The sequence below is a fragment of the Typopeltis vanoorti genome, chromosome 4, assembly GCF_054136105.1.
Source record: "Typopeltis vanoorti isolate ZY-2024b chromosome 4, IOZ_Tvanoo_1.0, whole genome shotgun sequence".
In the NCBI taxonomy this organism is placed as follows: domain Eukaryota; kingdom Metazoa; phylum Arthropoda; class Arachnida; order Uropygi; family Thelyphonidae; genus Typopeltis; species Typopeltis vanoorti.
The window spans coordinates 96,637,964-96,660,810 of NC_143552.1; the positions used below are offsets into that span (position 1 = coordinate 96,637,964).

Genomic DNA, 22,847 nt, shown 5'->3' on the forward strand with positions numbered 1-22,847 from the left:
AGTAGTTTAAAGAACTTCAAAGCGTACTACTTGTTTTTACCAATTGCTATTTTTCATTGGTAGGTTAACCTTTAATGTTTCTGGCATTTGGTTATTCCTATTAGTGAAATTTCTGATATATATATATATATAGTGACAAAAACAGATACTACACATTCCCATTAGCATTTCAACAATTGCCTCAGTAGGCAAGAACAGATACTATATTTTTTTTATGCTTTCAACAACAAGTTCGCTGTGATACCATCCCGATCTGTCAGAACGTCAAATTATATATATATATATATATATATATATAATCAACATTTAGATAATTTTAAAGTTAAAAATTAAGGCAAAAGGCAATATATATATATGGTAGATGTATATATGGTATAGATGTATATATACTCCTTATGGGGGGATAGATTGGGAATCAATCGACCGTGAGATGCGGTCGATTGATTCATTCAATCCAATCCAATTCAATCCAATACCCTTGGAGGGTAATGGATGGCAATGCTGTACCCAATGAAGTTCTAACTGAGGCTCGGCTATTGCTGCTACCCCCCTGCCATGATCGGAGGTTTAATTGCTCAATAACACCTTATCCCTACACTGTCCTCTACAGATAACGGGGAAGATGAAAAGCATTCTTGCTTCGCCCCTTTAAGCCAGTCCTTATAAGGAATATACTAATGGTAGATATATATATATATATGGTATATGGTAGATATATATATACTAATGGCAGATATATATGGTATAGATGTATATATGTTATCGCTAAAGTGCGAAAACCGTTAATGTGCACATTACCTAGCTAATCTGCAGATTAACTGATTTGCTCCGTTAAAGTGCGGAATCAAGAGTTTTCCGCATTTTACCTAGGTAATGTGCACATTAACGGCTTCCGTATCGTTAAAGTTCAAAAGTTTGTTTCTCTCATTTCCTTTCCGTACTCCTTACCCCCTCTCCCTCCACTTTTAGTTTGGTTTTTTAATAAGTAAACATAATTTTATCATATGTTTTTTTTCTTAATTGTAATAATATTTTAAACCGTTTGATTCCTTGTATTATATTAATTGATTGATGATTGATTCTATCAACTAATTTGTTGATTGTATTAACTTGATTCTTTAGATATCAAAAAATAAATAAATAACATTATCTTAATTTAAACATACAGAAACGTTGCTGTTGTTCCAGCAAAGATCTTATTTTCACTTTAACGAGTGCCTAGTAAGTAATGTGCAGATTATCTAGATAATTTGAGAAATGAAACAATTTTTCGCACATTAACGGATCACCGTAGTTAATCTGCACAATACCTAGATAATCTGCAGAATAACTGATTTCTGCACTTTAGCGGTAACATATATATACTAATGGTAGATAATAATAATTTGTGAGTTCAACAAATCTTCATCATCGGCCTGTAGAGCAAGATAGACTGAGAGTCAGCAGATAGTGGGAGAGGAAATAAAGATAGAGTGCATAGTAGTGGGGTAGGTAAAAGAGGCCTCAGTTGACCTGTTTTAGCTGTTTGCCCCCTAGGGGCGATTCTAAAACGGTCGTTGATTTTTCACTTTAGAAGAAAAAGGAAAAATCCTAAAAAGGAAACATGGAACAAAACCAAAAACATGAAGTACAGAGAAAATAAAACTATATAGAAAGAACTGGAAACCAAAAAAGATGGGGGGAAAAGGGTCTGGCCTAAGTGATGCAGCTCTCAAGAAGCTGCACCGCCTTCGTCGCTCAGGTTCTCAGGCCCTCCCCCACCTGTTGGAACTAGAGAGCTATTGCTGTGGACAGGAAACCATGGGATGGTTATTGTGACTGTCGCTTTTTGTGGGCAGTCATTATTCTTTTAGCCACCTCACTTCCCTTGGCCATGTCTAATTTGGAGAGAGCTATGAAGAACGCCGATGCCGCCTCCTCGTCTATGTCCATGGCTAGCTGTACTTGCTCAGGGGTGATTTGGCTGATGTCTTCAACAAATATGTCACCCCATTTTGCGCTAACTACATTTGGACCATATTTCCCAGTGAGGAGGAGCTCAGGTTCCCCTATTCTCACTATTGCGTCTTGAAATTTTCCTGCCACCCCAGGGATACCTTTAACTAGATGCTTTAGAGTCTCCCCTGCTTTTGCATGAGGAGTCTCCAATTCTTCTGTTGGTTTTATTTTTTTCATCTCTTTTTCCTCCGGACTCAGAGGTCTTTTGAAGGGGGCGCTGCTTGCCTCCATGTTTTCTGTTTTATTTACTTTTCCTTCTGCAGTGATTTCATCATGTGACACAGCTTGTTTATTGGCTGTTTCTCGCTTCTTCTCTTTCTTGGGTGTGCAGGCTATGGTTTCTGTGGCGGCTGCCTTTTCTTCTATAGCCGTTATTTTGCCGTATGCCTCGTTTATAGTTGGAAAATCCGTGTTTTCCGACTCTTGTTCTGAAGTAGCTGTAGGCTTCTCTACTGAGGAGACTGTGACTGGTATAATAGCACCTCCCATCCTTTCTGCATGCGTTCTTGATGGGCAGGTGTTAACTTTGTGGTCTTTGGACCCGCATTTGAGGTAAGCCATGAGACATTTGTCCAGTGAATGACTTATCGTTAGGCAGTTTTTGCATGTCAGTTCGCTCCTAGATGGTCGAAGGATCCACATCGGAAGCATTGCTTCTTAACGCCAGGGTAGTTTACCATTACCCTAGCGGATCCGATGCTGACGAAGTTTGGAACCGCTGTTTTCATCTCGAGCGAGATGTTTACTTCCCCCGACTTCCATTGGGGGTTGTCTGCATCGTTTAAGATTTGTATGTTTCGAACAACACCCCATTTCCCAAACACTTCGTGGATTTATTCTGGGGAATCTGGAGATTTTGAGCAGTTTGATAATGCTCCCCACCATGAACGGAAAAATTTCCTTTCCATTACATTGAAAGCCTTTGAGCAACCTGTCCCTATTCTCGGCGCTCCTAACTACAACTTGGTATTTGCCATTACCGAAAGGAGTGAATCCAAATATCCGGTCCGCACCGACGCAGTCAATCAGGGCTTTAGCCAAAAGTCGGGGTCTCGGATCAGCGTCAGTCTTGATGCCGAGAGTCCGCGTGCCCGGCAAAACATTGGCCATAGCTGGCGAGGGGGTGGGGGCCTACCTATTCCCACTCCTAAGTGTTTATTATTGCCCCGGTCCGGGGTTTAGGAAGATCTGTAAATCTCCGTTAAATATATCGTGATCGTGAGGCCCGATGGGACTCGTACCGATACCAACAGATGCTCAGTTTGTTTGTTTCACGAAAAAACGCGAACTCGCTAACCACACTACAGAAATGATCCTGTGAAGTATGATCTTCTAGATATAGAGTAGATATAAAAAGTTCAAAATTCATCACCCATCTCCCATGGGACAAGTAATCGTTAGTCCTTATATCCTTATAAGGACTGGCTTAAAGGGGCGAAGCAAGAATGCTTTTCATCTTCCCCGTTATCTGTAGAGGACAGTGTAGGGATAAGGTGTTATTGAACTATTAAATTAAAGCTCTGATCATGGCAGGAGGGTAACAGCAATAGCGGAGCCTCACTTAGAACTTCATTGGCTACAGCATTACCATCCGTTACCCTCCAAGGGTATTTTGGATTGAATGAATCAATCACCGCATCTCACGGTCGATTGATTCAAGTAATCGTTAGCTGACTCCTAAAATATTATATATAATTCTTATATAAGAATAAAAATGGTAGATAAAATTATACTTTGGTTTTTCGAGTTAATTTTTAAAATATATTTAATGTTTTCATAAATTCTATTAATTGTTTCATAGAAACTTTATTAAATGTTTATTTTTTTATTAAACTTAATCAATCAAATCTTATTAATTTCGTTATTATTTAATGATTAGCTTAATGATAATAAAGGCAAGATGCCTTTATTATCCAACAAAAGTTTGTAATCACATATATTTTAATGCTTTGCAATTTATGCGATGTGCTTTTGTATCATTTCATATTTAATTATTTTTAATTAAAGTTTAATTTAATTATAATTAAACGAACATGATAATAAGATATGGCAGCTCATATATAATATCCCATTATCCGTCGAGGACGCACCCTGAATGACGAAATGATTTAAACTTATAAAAACTATACAAAGATAGAGAGGGTGAGAGAGTGAGAGAGTGCAATGTGCTCTGATACAACGAATGAAATTAAGTTTGAACGTTTTTTTTGAACTTGTAGCATAAAATGTGTATAATTCATATCATGAGAATCTACATGAAATAGAACCCCCCCCCCCGATGTACTGTGAAATAATTTTTTATATACAATTAATAACGTAATGATTTTTGAAACAGCATTTAAAACTCATTTACAGTTTCATCCTGCAGCACATCACAATTAAAAGTTTTCTAGTGGTTTTAATTAGACGAAATGCAAGCCTGCAAGCCCAGAGACAAAAAAAAAAAAAAAAAACTATGGTTTTTCGTCTATGGGCTTGCAGAAGGTGGGAAAAACCCTGCTTTCACCAAGAGACTGACGAGGCGTGGGTGCCCACCATTCTTGCGGCAACTGCTGTTCTGCCCAGTATCTTTCCATTTGTGGAACACCTCACCTGCAGCACGCTCAAAGTTTTGACGATTCGAGTATTATAGTTTGCCAGCACATTAGCCTTTCGACTGGTTCAGTACACAAGAACAGATACTACATAATCTTATTAGCTTTTCGACAGCTACTCAGTATTATGCAATGTATAAACAATTTTTACTAATTACTATTTTTTATTAGTATGTTAGCTTTTGAATATGCTTAAGTATTATATTTTGATATTAGGCTTAAAGCATTAAAATTAATTAATGCTGTTTTTTTTTTTTTGTAATTTGCTTTTTTTTTTGATATATCACTGCAAGAACCGATACTACTTAATCTCTTTAGTCTTTCAGCAGCTTTAGTATTTCACCATAGTATTAAAGATTCAACTAATATAGTTTGCCATTAGACAAATTACCGGTCCTGACACATATGCATATTCCTGTGCTTATTAAACTGACGTTTCTGGTGAAAAGAACAGATACTAAACAGTTTTATTAGCCTTTCAAGAACTGATTACCGATGATACCATACTCCAAACTTTGAAGATTCGAAAAGATGTGTGAGAAAGTCAGATTATTTTAATTAACATTTTGATAATTTTCTCTAAGCAAAGGCTAAAAATAAATAGTAATAATAATAAATAAAATTAATAAAAGTACTCCTTGGATAAAAACGAAATTTCTCTTTGGAAAAAGTAATTTTAACCTTTAGTTTCGGTAAAACAGTAGGCTTAGAAGACGATTTGGTTCATTTCAAATTATGCTCGTTGTATGATGTTTACGTTATCCCAATACATATACAGTATATAAGCAAGGAATAAGTGAAACGGGGCCTGCTGTATGGAAGATGTATGTATATCATTCTACCTTTCATTGAAAAAGAAAGTCCAAAAAGGACTACAAAAATTCCCTACAAAGTTCAGTGTAATGCTCCCCTCCACGGTAATCTTTAGTAAAAGGCGAAAGATTAACGCTGTGAAGAGAAACCTGAACATCGAATACGTGCTCCCAAAATTTTATATATGACAATTATATTAAAAATATAATGGTATAAATCAATTTTTATATCTTATTTTTAAAAATATAAAAAGTTTTGAAAACAGTATTATTTAAAACTTATTATTTTATTTTAATCATTGTTATAGTAAATTTATTAATAATTTATTTTTTGTTAAAAATAATCAATTAAATTTTATCATTTTCGTATTAACCATTATTTGAGCAAAAATGCCATTATTATGCAGGAAACGTTTGTAAATACACACACATACATTTAAGTACTTGACAAATTATGCGAAGATGCACTTTGTATCCGTTCATGTTTAATTATTTTTTATTTATTTATTTATTTACTTATTTTTTTTTATTAACGAGCATGATAATAAAAAACCTCAGATTATATATAATATCCCATTATTCGTCAAGGACACACCCGGAATGACGAAACGATTTAACTTATAAAAAACCACAGAAAGATATATAGAGAGAAATGTGCTCGGACACACCAAACAAAATAAAGTTTAATCGGTTTGTTTGAACTAGTAGCCTAAATTCTCCTGTGTAGGAGATGAATCGACCGTGAGATGCGGTGATTAAGATTAATACCCTTAGAGGGTAATGGATGGCAATGGAGTAGCCAATGAAGTTCTCACTGAGGCTCGGCTATTGCTGTTACCCCCCCCCCCCCAGGGGTGCTGAGATTCGAGAGTTTTGAGTTCGCTCTCTTAGGATTTTTGCCTTAAGGGAGCAATTTGAGTCTCCGGAGAAAGTGTTCTCCAGCACGGCCCGGTGAGGGGCTTTGTCGGTGAATGATTTTCTTCGGAATTTGAGCGGTTCTGCTCGGTGGTGGCGTGTGGGTGGAAGGCCATCACTGGGTGGAGCCAACACTGAGATGGACGGTCTTTCGCCCACGAATAAGTGGCCCAGGGATCGTCCGAATTTTTAGAGACGGCTTTACCTTTAAATATGGCAATGCTGTACTAATGAAGTTTAACTGAGGTTCGGCTGTTGCTGTTACCCCCTTGGGCGATGAGATTCGAGAGTTTTGAGTTCACTCTCTTAAGGTTTTTGCCTTAAGGGAGCAATTTGAGTCTCCGGGGTAATGTTCTCCGGCACGGCCCGCTGAGGGGCTTTGTTGGTGAATGATTTTCTTCGGAATTTGAGCGGTTCTGCTCGGTGGTGGGGGAGCGCTTCACTGAGTGGAACCAACGCTGAGATATGGACGGTCTTTCGCCCACTATGGAGTGGCCTAGAGATCGTTCGATTTTTTGAGATTTCACCTTTACTTAAATAATCGGTAATGGATGGCAATGCTGTTCCAATGAAGTTTAACTGAGGTTCGGCTGTTGCTGTTACCCCCCCCCCCCAGGGGCGCTGAGATTCGAGAGTTTTGAGTTCGCTCTCTTAAGGTTTTTGCCCTAAGAGAGCAATTTTAGTCTCTGGGGAAGGTGTTCTCCGACACAGGCCGCTGAGGAGCTTTGTCGGTGAATGATTTTCTTCGGAATTTGAGCGGTTCTGCTCGGTGGTGGCGTGTGGGTGGAAGTCCATCACTGAGTGGAGCCAACGCTGAGATGGACGGTCTTTCGCCCACGATTGAGTGGCCTAGGGATCGTCCGAATTTTTAGAGACTGCTTTACCTTTAAATATGGCAATGCTGCAGCCAATGAAGTTCTCACTGAGGCTCAGCTATTGCTGTTACCCTCCTGCCATGATCAGAGCTTTAATAGCTCAATAACACCTTATCCCTACACTGTCCTCTATAGATAACGGGGTAGATGAAAAGCATTCTTGCTTCGCCCCTTTAAGCCAGTCCTTATAAGGACTCTCCTGTGTAGGTAGGAAAATCGACCGTGAGATGCGGTGATTAGTGAAATTTCTGATATATATATATATAGTGACAAAAACAGATACTACACATTATACCATTAGCATTTCAACAATTGCCTCAGTAGGCAAGAACAGATACTATATTTTTTTATGCTTTCAACAACCAGTTCGCTGTAATACCATCCCGATCGAACGTCAAATTATATATATATATATATATATATATATATATATTTCAAACCTGTAAAGTTTCTGATAGTAGCACAAGGCTTATGGGCATGCACGATCTTTGGAATGAGCCAAAAATCGTGTATGCTTTTTGAAACTAATATAACTTACTTGTATAAATTATAGTTAAAACCATAGTTTTATTATTACTATTATTAAAGGGACTGAGTTGGTACCAAAATTAAGACAAATTGTGCAATGGAACTCCAGCTGAAAAAGGTTGGAAATCTCCAGGACAGGATTCAGCAACTGGTGGATTGTAGAAAAATAAAAGGTAGACGGCAGTGTCATTTTGTACTGACTGCAACGTCGAAACTTTCTTTATTGTATTTGCAAAAAAATCAATCTTTCTTTATCCTGTCTCTGATCTTATCTGTTTCGCAGCCCAAAACTATTTCAGGGGATTCCTGAAAAACAATGCGTAAACCAAGGGATACTTTTCTGCAAGAAATTTGAGTCAAGTCCAAGTAGAGTGCTTTGAAAGATCTATCTCTAACCGTGTAAAATTATTGCCTTATTTTTATTTCAGATGTTATTGTTTTCTGCTATTAAAAGTAACATAAAAGCAATAAAAATATGGAAGAGCGATCTTGCTTCCTACTTTTACCACGCAATAGACGTCTCTCTTTCTCTATGTGCGCTATAGGCACGCTGATACGGCTTTCAATATGTACTTGTGAACAGTCGAGTTGAGTTGACAAACTCAGCACGTGCACATCTCCGATGGGATATGTTATCCATATAGTCCTTATAAGGACTGGCTTAAAGGGGCGAAGCAAGAATGCTTTTCATCTTCCCCGTTATCTGTAGAGGACAGTGTATGGATAAGGTGTTATTGAGAAATTGAAGCTCTGATCATGGCAGGAGGGTAACAGCAATAGCTGAGCCTCAGTTAGAACTTCATTGGCTACAGAATTGCCCTCCAAGGATATTGGATTGAATGAATCAATCGACTATGTAAGTAAAGGTTCAATCTCAAAAATATCGGACGATCTCTTGGCCACTCATTCGTGGGCGAAAGACCGTCCAAATCTCAGCGTTGATTCTACTCAGTGAAACTCGATTACCGAGCAGAACCGCTCAAATTCCGAGGAAAATAATTCACCGACAAAGCCCCTCAGCGGGCCGTGCCGGAGAACACCTTCCCCGGAGACTCAAAGTGCTCCCTTAAGGCAAAAACCCTAAGAGAGCGAACTCAAAAACTCCTCGCCCAAAGGGGGTAAGAGCAACAGCCGAACCTCAGTTAAACTTCATTGGTACAGCTTTGCGTTGCTATCCATCACCCCCAAGGGCATTAATGAACCAATCGACTATGTAAGTAAAGGTTCGATCTCAAAAATATCGGACGATCTCTAGGCCACTCATTCGTGGGCGAAAGACCGTCCAAATCTCAGCGTTGGTTCTACTCAGTGAAACTCGATTACCGAGCAGAACCGCTCAAATTCCGAGGAAAATAATTCACCGACAAAGCCCCTCAGCGGGCCGTGCCAGAGAAGACCTTCCCCGGAGACTCAAAGTGCTCCCTTAAGGCAAAAACCCTAAGAGAGCGAACTCAAAAACTCGTCGCCCAAGGGGATAAGAGCAACAGCCGAACCTCAGTTAAACTTCATTGGTACAGCCTTGCGTTGCTATCCATCACCCCCAAGGGCATTAATGAACCAATCGACCGCATCTCACGGTCGATTGATTCTTCGGGATATGTTAACTGACGCCTAAAATTATATATATAATTCTTATATAAGAATGAAAATGGTAGGTAAAATTATACTTTAGTTTTTCGAGATAATTTTTAAAATATATTTAATGTTTTCATAAATTCTATTAATTGTTTCATAGAAACTTTATTAAATGTTTATATTTTATTAAACTTAATCAATCAAATCTTATTAATTTTGTAGTTTTTAATGATTAACTTAATGATAATAAAGGTAAGATGCCTTTATTATCCAACAAAAGTTTGAAAGCACATATATTTTAATGCTTTGCAATTTATGCGATGTGCTTTTGTATCATTTCATATTTAATTATTTTTAATTAAAATTTAATCTAATTATAATTAAACGAACATGATAATAAAATATGGCAGCTAATATATAATATCCCATTATCCGTCGAGGACGCACCCTGAATGACGAAATGATTTAAACTTATAAAAACTATACAAAGATAGAGAGGGTGAGAGAGTGAGAGAGTGCAATGTGCTCTGATACAACGAATGAAATTAAGTTTGAACGGTTTTTTTGAACTTGTAGCATAAAATGTGTATAATTCATATCATGAGAATCTACATGAAATAGAACCCCCCCCCCGATGTACTGTGAAATAATTTTTTATATACAATTAATAACGTAATGATTTTTGAAATAGCATTTAAAACTCATTCACAATTTCATCTTGCAGCACATCACAATTAAAAGTTTTCTAGTGGTTTTAATTAGACGAAATGCAAGCCTGAAAGCCCACAGACAAAAAAAAAAAAAAAAAAAACTATGGTTTTTCGTCTATGGGCTTGCAGAAAGGTGGGAAAAACCCTACTTTCACCAAGAGACTGACGAGGCGTGGGTGCCCACCATTCTTGCGGCAACTGCTGTTCTGCCCAGTATCTTTCCATTTGTGGAACACCTCACCTGCAGCACGCTCTAAGTTTTGAAGATTCGAGTATTATAGTTTGCCAATACATAAATTATTGATTCTGATAATTGCTTATTCCGTTAAACTGAAATTTCTGACATATAGTGACAAGAATAGATACTATAGAATTTCATTAGCCTTTCGATAACTTCAGTACACAAGAACAGATACTACATAATCTTATTAGCTTTTCGACAGCTACTCATTATTATGCAATGTATAAACAATTTTTACTAATTACTATTTTTTATTAGTATGTTAGATTTTGAATATGGTTATCGAGTATTATATTTTGAAATTAGGCTTAAAGCATTAAAATGAATTAATGCTTTTTTTTGTAATTTGCTTTTTTTATATATATATATATATATATCACTGCAAGAACCGATACTATTTATTCTCTTGAGTCTTTCAGCAGCTTTAGTATTAAAGATTCAACTAATATAGTTTGCCATTAGACAAATTGCATTCACAGCCATAACAATTCAATTGCCATAACAGCATTCACTATATATATACTGTATATATATATATATCTTAGTTTTAACACGTTTAGGAATTTTAACACTTTCGGTTGAATTTTATTGCTACCGAGCGAACTCACACAATCTAATTAATAACAATTGTTTTTAGTTAGATACTGTGTTTGCCGGTGCAACATATGGTTTTGCTTGAGTCTATATATACAGCATAGTTTCTGTATGAGGGGACATGTGATTTATTAATTAGTGTCGTTTTTATCCCAGTTGTCTCTAATTACACTATTTGTTGAGAAATATATTACACAGATTGCTTATACCTTATTCATTGACATAATAAAAGTACTTGTTTTTTTTTTGCCTCTGAAATAAGTGGCTATTGGGGAAGAGCGTGTTGTTTACTGCGGGAGCAAGTTACTATCGCCCTGCTCTCTGAACGTGTTTCAGCTGTTTTTCATTTGCGAGGTATATGCGAAACTTTTTAATTTCTTTTTTCGAAAAGTAAAATCAGAGGTGAGAGTTATATGCGAGTAAGTACGGTAATTCAATTATGGATAAGAACATTGGTACCTTCTTTAAACGGAAAAATATCTCGGATGACAGTGATAATACAAAACGAGTTTGTCATAACAGTTTGTGTGTAGTTTCTGAAGAGAAAGAGGACTGTAACGAATCCACAGAAACACAGAATTCCCATCAGTTGCAATGCGATAATATTAATACGCTTAACGAAAGGAAAGATTTGCTGACTTGCTGGACACTCGACCAGTGGATCGCATTCAAAGGTAAATACAATTGTTTAGTTTGCAGGAACATTTTTCTGTTTTGTGACTTTTCTCCCTTTACGGTAATCATGCCTACGTTATTGTGTTATTATTCAACAATTGTTTACAGCTATAAATGTGTATATAAAGTCAATATCAACAGTAGCCTGATTACGAACGCGTGATGAAAGGGACGGGGGAGGTTTGGAGCTTCCCCGGATAGTATTCAAAAGGTAAATACAATTGGTTATTTTGTATAGGGCCCCGAAACATTAGTTTAGAATTTAACCACTCGGAAAGGGTTTGTGTCCACCTCAAAACTCTGAAACAGAATTTGGAAACATTTTCCGAATAACTTTTTATAAGGAATTTCTGTGATTTCACAGTCCATTTCAGGCTTGCAGTCACGAGAACGACCTTTCGCTTTCGAAAAAAGAGCAGCTAATTCAAGTGACAGTGGGCTTAAAGTGCAATTCCATGATCGTAGTTTGGCTCGATTCTGGATCTCGCCTTCAGTGAGAAGTGAATTTCCCGAATTATTTGAAGAAGTCGAAAATCGTCATGCAGTTTTCTACAACTTATCTTTGCGAGAAACGATTTTCATCGCTCCTTCAAATAAAAACAAAATACAGAATTTGGCTTAGTGTGTGTGCCGATCTTCGACTGAAGTTAACCAATATTGAGCCAGATATCAGCAACTCTGCAAGGTCGAGAAGCTCCTCCATCTCATTAAAAGTAAATAATAACATAATTATATTCATTTTATTTATTTGTTTAATAAAAAATTAAAACAAAGTTTTAATTTTTATCCACAAAATTTAATTTTTTATCTATATATCCGGCCTGGTTGGCCGACTCTCCAACCAAAAGGCTGCGACTTCGAATCCCGCCGTGGGCATGGATGTTTGTGATTGTCTGTGAAAATACTAGTGGTAGACAGCTTTGGTGTAGATTATGATGACTGGAAGAGTTGTAGAGTAGGTGCCCTTCCTCGATATGTCTTTGGACTACCTGGAGATGTTATGTAATAATAATATCGACAAGCTCTATATGTCCATTGTCCATCTCATAGTTTGAATTTGGCAAATCTGTGACAAATGAGAAATTGCATTGGTATAATTGAAAAGGTACACAATTTCTTCAATACCCCTAAAAGACAAGACGTCCTTGTTGTTTATAATATTAATATCTTTAAAGATTTATAATATCTTTATTTATCTTGCAAAAAATATTTGCGTGCACTTTACCATTGTCTAAAATAATGCAAAAATCTAACAGTGACCTCTTAATTGCCCTAAATTTTGTTGATGATGATGTGGCTCAATTAAATACCGTTCGTGAAACACCAGATTCTTCATTTAAAGATATTTACGATGAAGCATGTATAAAAGTCAATAATTTGACAAGTTGAATCAAAACAAACATTACGGTCCAATGTTTCAGCCGATTCTGTAGAAGAGTATTTCAGGAGAACTATTTCATTCCATTTATTGACCAAATATTGACTCAACTTCATTAACGTTTCACTCGGCACCACAACATTTTGAAATATTTTTTTTTCTCTTCTATGGAAAATGGAAAAGATGCTCCACCAGCAAGTGCAATGGAAGATTTTCGTCAATTGTGTGAATTTTATACTGGTGACGGTCTTTCGCCCACTCCATAGTGGGCGAAAGACCGTCCATATCTCAGCGTTGGTTCCACTCAGTGACGGCCGCCCCGTCCTAGCAGAACCGCTCAGCGTTGGTTCCACTCAGTGTCGGCCGCCCCGTCCTAGCACCCCGACTACTGAGCAGAATCGCTCAAATTCCGAGGAAAATAATTCACCGACAAGAACCCCTCAGCGGGCCGTGCCAGAGAACACCTTCCCCGGAGACTCAAAATGCTTGCTCCCTTAAGGCAAAAACCTTAAGAGAGCGAACTCAAAAACTCATCACCCAGGATAACAGCAACAGCCGAACCTCAGTTAACTTCCATGGTTCAGCATTACCATTTGTTACCCTGATTAGTAAGTAAAGGGTAAAATCTCAAAAAAATCGGACGATCTCTAGGCCACTCCATAGTGGGCGAAAGACCGTCCATGTCTCAGCGTTGGTTCCACTCAGTGTCGGCCGCCCCGTCCTAGCACCCCGACTACTGAGTAGAACCGCTCAAATTCCGAGGAAAATAATTCACCGACAAGAACCCCTCAGCGGGCCGTGCCGGAGAACACCTCCCCGGAGACTCAAAGTGCTCCCTTAAGGCAAAAACCCTAAGGGAGCGAACTCAAAAATTCACACCCAGGATAACAGCAACAGCCGAACCTCAGTTTACTTCCTCGGTTCAGCATTGCTAATTGTTACCCTGGAAGTCCTAAAAAGGACTCATTATATATTTTTAGCCGCCAATGTCCTTATCCTTATAAGGACTGACTTGAAGGGGCGAAGCAAAAATGCTTTTCGTCTTCCCCGTTATCTGTAGAGGACAGTGTAGGGATAAGGTGTTATTGAGCTATTAAAGCTCTGATCATGGCAGGAGGGTAATAGCAATAGCCCAGCCTCAGTTAGAACTTCATTGGCTACAGCACTGCCATCCATTACCCTCCAAGGGTATTCAAGCATTCAGCCGCCAATGTGACATTATATACTATACTAGTACTAGCAAGATGTATGTAAATATACAGTAGGCCCCCGTATCCGCTGGATTTCGTTCCATTCTTTGGCGGATATCTGAAATCGCGGATAGTAGTGAACCCTATATATTAGATCCAATATTATTTCAAAGCCGAATGTTTTTGTAGAGACTATGAAAGTTTCGTAAGTTGACCGTTCGTATGTTAATATCATCGGAGGAATAAGTGAATATATATATATATATATATATATATATATATATATATATATATATATATATATATATATATATATATATATATATATATATATATATATATATATAAGCATAAGCAAGAAATAAGTGAAATGGGGGCCCTACTGTATGCAAGATGTATGTATATCATTCTACCTTTCATTGAAAAATTAAAGTCCGAAAAGGACTACAAAAATTCCCTACAAAGTTCATTGTAATGCTCCCCTCCACGGTGATCTTTAGTAAAAGGCGAAAGATTAACGCTGTGAAGAGAAACCTGAACAGCAAATAAAAACAACAACAACAACAACAACGTTACTGGCTTGCTGGGTGAAGCATAAGATGCTTTTTATTTTTATTTTCCCCTTTATCTGTGTCGAGAAGCTTGATGGGGGGGGGGGGGTTGTGAGTCTTATGCTCGCACTTTGTGAACTATGGAGTTAGCTCTGTTCTGCTGAAAGCAGGATTGCCTTGGGTCTTTTATGTTTGTGATAGTCATGTTCACTATAACTGGAAGCTTGTCTGATTAGTGGGTTGGGATGAGAGTGTGCCTTGCTGAAGAACTTTTCCGTATGGTCATGAAGGAGAGAATTTATGTCAGGGGTTCCGGTTTCTCTGTGGATCTGCGTGTTTCTGATGAACCATGGGGCGTCCAAGATCATCCGCAGGCATTTGTTTTGTATCCTCTGTAGTTTCCGGATGTTAGATTTGGATGTGTGACTCCATGCCGGGGATGCATATGTGATTACTGGTCGTATTACCATCTGATATAGTAGCAGCTTGTTGTGTTTATCCAATTTGCTGTTGCGATTGATCAGGGGATAGAGTTGGGCTATGGTTCTGGATGTCTTTGTGCCTATGAACTTGATATGGCTGTTGAAATTTAGCTTTTTGTCTAGCTGTACTCCAAGGTATTTGGTTTCTGTCTGCCATGGTATCTTTTTTCCGAGGAGTTGAATATCATCTTGGATGAAGGCTTTGCGCGTGGTGAATAGTATAACTGAGCTTTTGACGGGGTTTACCATTTCTCTAGGTTTGTGATGGTATCCTGGAGACGACTGATCGCCAGGTGTGGGCGGAGAAATCTTGTCATTATGGCTGTGTCGTCAGCATATAGAGCTGTGATGGTAGTCCTCAGGTTCTGTGGAATGTCAGCCACGTAGATTGTGAAAAGTAAAGGAGCCAATAGAGATTCCTGTGGTACTCCTGCCAGGATTTGGCGCCTAGTTGAGATGGTGCCATTTATTTTTATCTGCATGGATCTGTCAATGAGGTATGATTTTATTAGACGGGTAAGGTTTGATGGAATGTTGGCCTGAATGAGTTTGTAGAGTAATCCTTGATGCCATACCTTATCAAAGGCCTTGGCAATATCCAGAAAAACTGCAGCTGTGTGAAGGTTCCAGTTGTATCCTTCAGTGATATGCTCCACTAGTCGGTGTATTTGTTGCATTGTGCTGTGCATACGGCGGAACACAAATTGTTCGTTTGGAATTATTCCTCATTGGTCTGATTTTTCTTGTAGTCTTGAAAGGATAATTTTTTCAGCAATCTTTCCTAGGTTGGAAAGCAGGCTTATTGGACGGTAGCTTTGCGGAGTTGTGGATTGTTTCCTGGCTTTTTTATTGGTATGATATCGACTGTTTTCCATGCAGTTGGAAAGTGTTGTATCCTCAGTAATGCATTGGTTATGTTAACCAGGTGTATAATAGCCTTTCTAGGAAGTAATTTGATGATTCTGTTAGTAATTCCATCTGGACCTGGAGCTTTTTTGTTGGTTAGATGTTTTATGATGTTGGTTATTTCAACTGGAGTAGTGGGGGTGATGTTGTCTGGTTTGTCTTTGGACTGTCTTAAGGTTCGCTTGACCTGCTGGTGGACTTTATATATGTGGGTGATGTTTATATTGTCATATGATGGGCTGCATTATTTTTCTAGGTTTTCTGGTATTGCTTCAGCTTTTTCTTTATCAGTGTGCGCCGTTCCATGAGCAGTTTGCATGGGAAGGGTTGTGTTTGGTGCGCAGGATGTTCAGAAATTTCCATATTGTGTGATCTTCTGGGTTGAGTGATGATAGTTTATTGTCCCAATCCTGATTCCTGTAGATTTGAAGTGCTTTTCTGACTTGGCTGTTCAAGTTGTTCAGTGTTTTCTTGTCCTCTGGGGCTCTTGTGTTGTGGTATCTTTTCCTGACTTTGTTTTTTGTTCTGATGAGGTCCATGATGTTTTCTGGGAGCCGACTGGTTGGGTGGTTGGTTGTGTTTTGGTGACTGCTTCTAGTGCTTTTTTAATTTGGTTTGTTAGATTGCTTACTGCTTCATCTATTTCTTCTTTTTTGTGGATGATGGGCAGGACCAATGTATTCTGGTAGGATTTTAGCTAGCCTATCCCATGATATGAAGGTGTGCTGGTGGGCCAGTTGGTCTTGCGTGCCAAGTTTGATCAGGATTGGGTTGTGGTCAGATGATAGTTCATTGATCGTCTCTAGTTTGTATTGATAACTGATGTTTCTGAGGATAGCTATGTCAAGTACATCTGATCTGCCATGAGGGCTGTAATGCGTGACCTCAGTGGGTCCTGCTACCACAACTGAGTTAAGTGTTGAATAGCTGTGTAGTATGCGTCCACTTCTGTTGTTGGTGGTGCTGAACCATGCTGTGTGTTTGGCGTTCAAGTCTCCTGCTATGATTGTGGGATCTGTGGTGCCAAGGACTGCATCCAGGTCTGCTGTCAGTAGAGGGTTGCTTGGTGAGTTGTAGGCAGCAAATATCTTGAGGCTTCCAGCATTGTTTGTGTGGACTTGTATTCCTGTGATTTTCAGGTTTGTAGTCTGTGGGTTGGATATGGCATTGTGGTGGAGGTATGGTTTGATGTAGATGGCAGTGCCTCCCCCTCTGGTGCTGAGTCTATCCGTTCAGTATGTTGTGTATCCTCTCACTTTTGGGTTGTTGACAGGTCTTAGGTGGGTCTCCTTGATCAGCATTATGTCCGGGTTGTATCTTTGTGCGAATTCCTGTAGTTCTAGTGTCTTGTTGGTGAGGCCATTGGCATTCCAGGCTGCAATTAGAAGCGAGTTGGGTTTTACCTTTGTTTTATTCATAGTTGAGTGCTATCAGAATGGAATTTGGTTCCTTGCAGGAATCTCTTTGTGGAGGATGGAGTTGGGTTTGTTCTGCTGAATTCCTGCAGCATAGTGGCCAGCGAGGCAGTCAGTATTGCTGTGATGTTGGAGCTTATTTGATTGCTTTGCATTGTGTCCTTTGGGCAGGCTGCTTCTGCATAGGTCTTGGTGGAAGGTTGAGCCCTTTCCTGACTTTTATGGATAGGGTTTTGTTGGTTTGATGACTGTGCAGCAGAGATGCTTTGAGTGGTCCCGATTGGGGGAGGTTCGACGGGTCTTGTAGTTCCGTGATTTCTGGGATGGTGGTTGCATCCTTTGTAGTTTGCTGGGTGGGGACCTCCACAGTTGGCTGGTGTGGTTCTTGGTTTTGTGCATGTAATGGTTTGATGTTTCTCACCACACTTCAGGCATCTGAACTCGGCTTTACACAGTCTTTGGGCAATGCCAAACTTTTGGCAACGATGGCATTGCCCTGCTGATGCCCTTTTCCTGAGTGGTACTGTTGTTATCTTAAGTCCACAGACCCTAGTTATGTCATAAATTCGTCTTTGTGTGTTCTGGATCTCAATCAATACTAATGCCATTGGTTGTTTATCCGATCTGAACATCCGGGTGACTTTGATTGGTGTTAGGCCCTGCTGGGTAAGGTCTGCCACGATCTCCTCAGAGGTAATGCCTTCAGTGACACCTCGCAGTGTAACCTTTAGATTTCTTTCTCTGCTTAGTGAGGTGTGGTACTGTAGTTTGTTGTTATCCATGATTTTTGTTATCCCTCTGTAGTCTGTGACTGTTGTTGGTTGAATTTTTACTCCTTCGTCGGTGTTTCTGGCCCAGGAGTATCCAATTTTATGTTCTCTCAGGTTTCTTGCAACTGTGGTCCATTTTTCCTTTTCACGGAGAATTACCGGGGGACCTTTTCCTTTTTTTCCGGCACTGTTTCTGAGGGTGTTTCATTTTCTATATGATCATCCTCGATTCTGCGTCTTTTATTCGTTTGTTCTTCTGTGAAGACTGTGGTTCTCGGGTAGGGAGATGGTCGTGTTGTTGATTTCTTCTGCTTTGTCCTCTATATCTTCGAATTCTTCTGGTTGTGTGTACAGGTTTAGGAAACCTGGCCATTCCGTATCGAATTTTTTAAGCAATAATTTAAACAGTTTTAGTGCTTGATCTTTGTTTAGACGCTCTAGAAGATCATTAATGTTATCCATGTCTGTTTTATTCGTTGTTGTATCTAGTAGGTGGTGATTGGGGAATTGCTTATGATCGCAATTAGAAATCCCACAGGTCTTGAGACCAGCCAGCAATATCGAGCGATTAGCTAAATGCGCAAAGCAATAGCATATGAAATGAAATTTCAGAAAATGAAGAACGCTTACCTCTCTCTCTCTCTCTCTCTCTATATATATATATATATATATCATTCAAGACTATCGCACTGATCAAATCGCGCCACGACTATCGCACTAGCCGTCATTTGGATTCCATTCACTTCTGCAGAAGGGTATGTTTACCAAAACGAGTCTGAACAATAGTAACTAGTAACATTACTGGCTTAACGGGTGAAGCAAAAGCTTTTCATATTCTCGGCTATCTTAACAGAGACTGTGAGTGGAAAGAGTTTATGAGCTATATTGCTCGCCCTGATTGGGCTAGGAGATTAATCCTCAGTGAGGGGGTTTAGGATGGCTTTAGGTCTTTTGTGCTTAGAATAGTCTGTTGCATCATAGTCAGCGGCCAGTTTGATCAGTCTGTTAGGATGCACACTTGCCTTTGAAAAGAATTTGGTTACTATAGTCCGCATGAAGGTGTAAATATAGGGGACCTCCGTGTCGCGGTGCAGTTGGACAGTTCGGATGAACCATGGAGCGCCCAGGATCATTCTAAGACACTTGTTCTGAATGCGTTGTAATTTAATGATATTTGAGTTTGAAGTATGGCTCCAGGCCGGTGAGGCATAAGTGAGTATTGGACGAACCATCAGTTTGTATATGAGAAGTTTGATTCTGGTGCTCAGTTTGCTGTTTCTGTTTATTAGCGGATAGAGCTGGGCTATGGTTTTGGATGTGTTTGCACAGAGAGTCTTGATATGGGAGTTGAAAGTCAGTTTACTGTCCATTACTACACCAAGGTACTTGATCTCTGTTTTCCACTGAATTTTTGTGTTAAAGAGGAGAATATCTTCTTTGGGAAGCACTGATCTTCTAGAGAATAAGACGGCTACGCTCTTCTGAGGATTCACCTGGAGACGCCATTTGGCAAAATATTGCTCTATTTGCAGTAGGTTTTCTTGCAGTTTCTTGATGGCTAGGTGAGGCTTTAATGATCTGGCCAATATCGCTGTGTCATCAGCATAAAGAGCTTTAATTGAAGATAATGGGTTGTGTGGTATATCATGCAGGTATAAGGAGAATAGGATTGGTGCTAGTAAGGACCCTTGTGGAACTCCAGCCAAGATGTGTTTCTGTGAGGACACCACTCCACTTAGTCTCACTTGCATGCGCCTATCGCAGAGGTACGTCTTTAAGAGTTGAATGATTCCGATTGGGATACCGGATGATATAAGCTTGTATAGTAAACCATAATGCCAAACCTTGTCAAATGCACTGGCTAAGTCTAGGAAGACAGCCCCTGTGCATTGGCGCCAGTTAAAACCTGTGATGATATGTTCCACCAATCTGTGTATTTGTTGTGTGGTACTATGCAACTGTCTGAAACCAAACTGCTCCTCAGGCAGGATGTTTAACAGGAGTACAGAATCTTGAAGCCTAGTAAGAATTACCTTTTCAGCAATTTTTCCGAGATTAGAAATGAGACTGATTGGTCTGTAATTCTGTGGCAGAGTGGGATCCTTTCCAGGTTTATGAATTGGAACAACGTATGCCAATTTCCAGTAGGAAGGGAAATACTTGTAGTGAAGTATGGAGTTGATTATGTTTACCAAATGAACAATAGCTTTGCGAGGTAGAAGTTTTATAACTTTGTTGGAGATGCCGTCGGGTCCAGGAGCCTTTTTATTTTTGAATTTCTGAATAATAGCATATATTTCAGCAGGTGAGGTGGGTGTGATTTGAGTAGAATGTGTGGGAGCAGACTTGAGTGAATATCTGACATTACGGTGTATCTTGTAGATATGACTAATGTCAAGGTGACTGTATGCAGGTTTGCATTGATTTTCAAGATGATTCGCTATTGCCTCAGCTTTATCAGCATCGGTGTGGATGAGACCTGAATCTGTTTGCAGAGGGGGAAGAGGTTTATTTTTGTTCTTGATCTTTCGGATAAGATTCCATACAGAGTGGCTGTCAGCGGAGATGGAGGTCAGTTTTTCTTCCCAGAGTTGAGTTCTATGAGCTGCGAGTGCATCTCTCACTGCAGAATTTAACCTATTTAAGATCTGTTTATCTTGTGGCACCCTAGTGTTATGGTATCTTTTTCTAGCCTTATTTTTTTCCCTAATCAGATTCATAGTATCTTCAGGCAGGTGGTTGGACTTGTGGGTGGTTGCAGGGGTAGTAACTGCTGTACAGGCTGCTGTAATCTGTTCTGTTAGATTTTTGACAGCTATGTCAATTTCCTCTTTTGATTTAATGATGGGAACAGGTCCAATATATTTTGGGAGCATCTTGGAGAGCCTTTCCCAAGGAATAAATGAGTGAGGGGGTGGGGATGATTTTTCAAGATTTCCTAATTTTAACCTTATTGGATTATGATCTGATGATAAATCATTGATTGTTATTAGATTGTATTGGAGTCTGATGTGCTGCAGTATGGCTATATCCAATACATCGGCCCTACCATAGGTGTTGTGATGGGTGGGTCAGCTGGGCCTATTACGTGAAGGTTGTTGAAATCAGCATAGTTCTGTAGTATCTGTCCATTTTTGTTAGTGGAGTGGCAATTCCAGGTAGAATGCTTGGCATTTAAATCACCTGCCACAATGGTAGGCTCTCCAGTGTCAAATATGGCGTTCAAATCAGAAGGTAGTAGTGCTTTTTGTGGTGGATGGTATGCTGCAAAAATTTTTAATTTGCCTACTGAGCTCGTGAGAATCTCGATGCCAGTGATCTGAAGATTGGAGGTAGTAGGAATGTTTATGGAGTGATGAGAGATAAAATTTTTGATGAAATTGCCGTGCCTCCACCTCTGTGGGTTGATCTGTCAGTTCTATACGACTGATATCCATAGATTTTGGGATTGTCAGCTGGTCTTAGATGCGTTTCATTTATTAGTAGAACATCTGGCCGATGTCTGTGGGCAAAATTTTGGAGTTCTAGGATCTTATTTCTTAAGCCGTTTGCATTCCAGGCTATTATCTCTAGGGCTTCTGGTTTTAATTTTTTACTGTTCATTAGTGAGCGCTGAAATTATAACTTGAGTATCTTTTAGAAATCTGTTAGTAGAACTTTGTGAAGGATTAGATCTGCTGAAATCTAATAGCATATTTGCCAGGGACGCAGTAATGATAGCTGTCATATTTGGGTGTGATGTTGACTGTTGTAGGGATGTCTGTTTAGGGCGGGTTACATCCGCATATGTCCTGGGCTGCCAGCTTAGAGTCGTTTTTTGAGGGACCTCAGTTTTCAACAGATGGGCTTCTGAGTTTTTATTCTGTACTTTAGGAGACTGTGAAGTAGCCGCAGATGTAGGCGAGCTGATGGAAGGAGAGAATGGTCCCTCTTCAGATTTCCTGTTACGTGGATTGTACAGACATCCTCTGTAGTTGGATGTGTGAGGACCGCCACAATTGGCACATTTAGCAGGGGTAGATTTTGATTTAGAACAGGTGTTGGTTGGGTGACCAACCCCACACTTCAAACATTTAAATTCGGCCCTACACATTTTCTGGGCATGCCCAAACTTTTGACATCTATGGCATTGCCCAGTAGAAGCTCTCTTCCTTAACGGTTCTACCGAGATTTTTAATCCACAGATGGTTGTCAAGTCATATATGTGTTTATAGGTTTGACTGATCTCGATCAGCACTAATGGCATTGGAGTCTTGTCCCTCCTGGTCATCCTGCTGACCTTGATAGGTGGTAAATCACTTGAGTGCAGGTCTGTGGTGATTTCATCGGTGGAGACATCCTCAGGCACGCCTCTAATCACAACCTTGAGATTTTTTTCCGAACCGAGTGAGAAAGTATGGTACTGAATTCCTCTGGAATTTAGTTCTGCTGTTAACCTACGATAGTCTGTGACAGTTTTAGGGTGAATTTTTACACCATCTGTGATATTCTTTGCATTGTTATATGAGATCTTCAGGTTGTTCATTATGCTCTTTAGAGTCATCCATTTGTTTTTCTCACGCAGGATAATCGGGGGGATCTTTTCCCTTGCGGAGGTAGGTGAGTCTGGGGCAGAGCCATCTTCTTCCATGACATCTA

The 22,847-nt window shown here is 39.3% G+C and overlaps 3 pseudogenes; all 3 read right to left on the minus strand.

Moving 5' to 3' along the window:
• Positions 1-3,237: 3,237 nt before the first annotated feature.
• On the minus strand, positions 3,238-3,330 carry LOC150107523 (small nucleolar RNA U3; annotated as a pseudogene).
• Positions 3,331-5,451: 2,121 nt separating this feature from the next.
• Positions 5,452-5,562, minus strand: LOC150107524 (U5 spliceosomal RNA; annotated as a pseudogene).
• Positions 5,563-14,516: 8,954 nt separating this feature from the next.
• LOC150107525 (U5 spliceosomal RNA) lies at positions 14,517-14,627 on the minus strand (annotated as a pseudogene).
• Between the last annotated feature and the right edge of the window lie 8,220 nt (positions 14,628-22,847).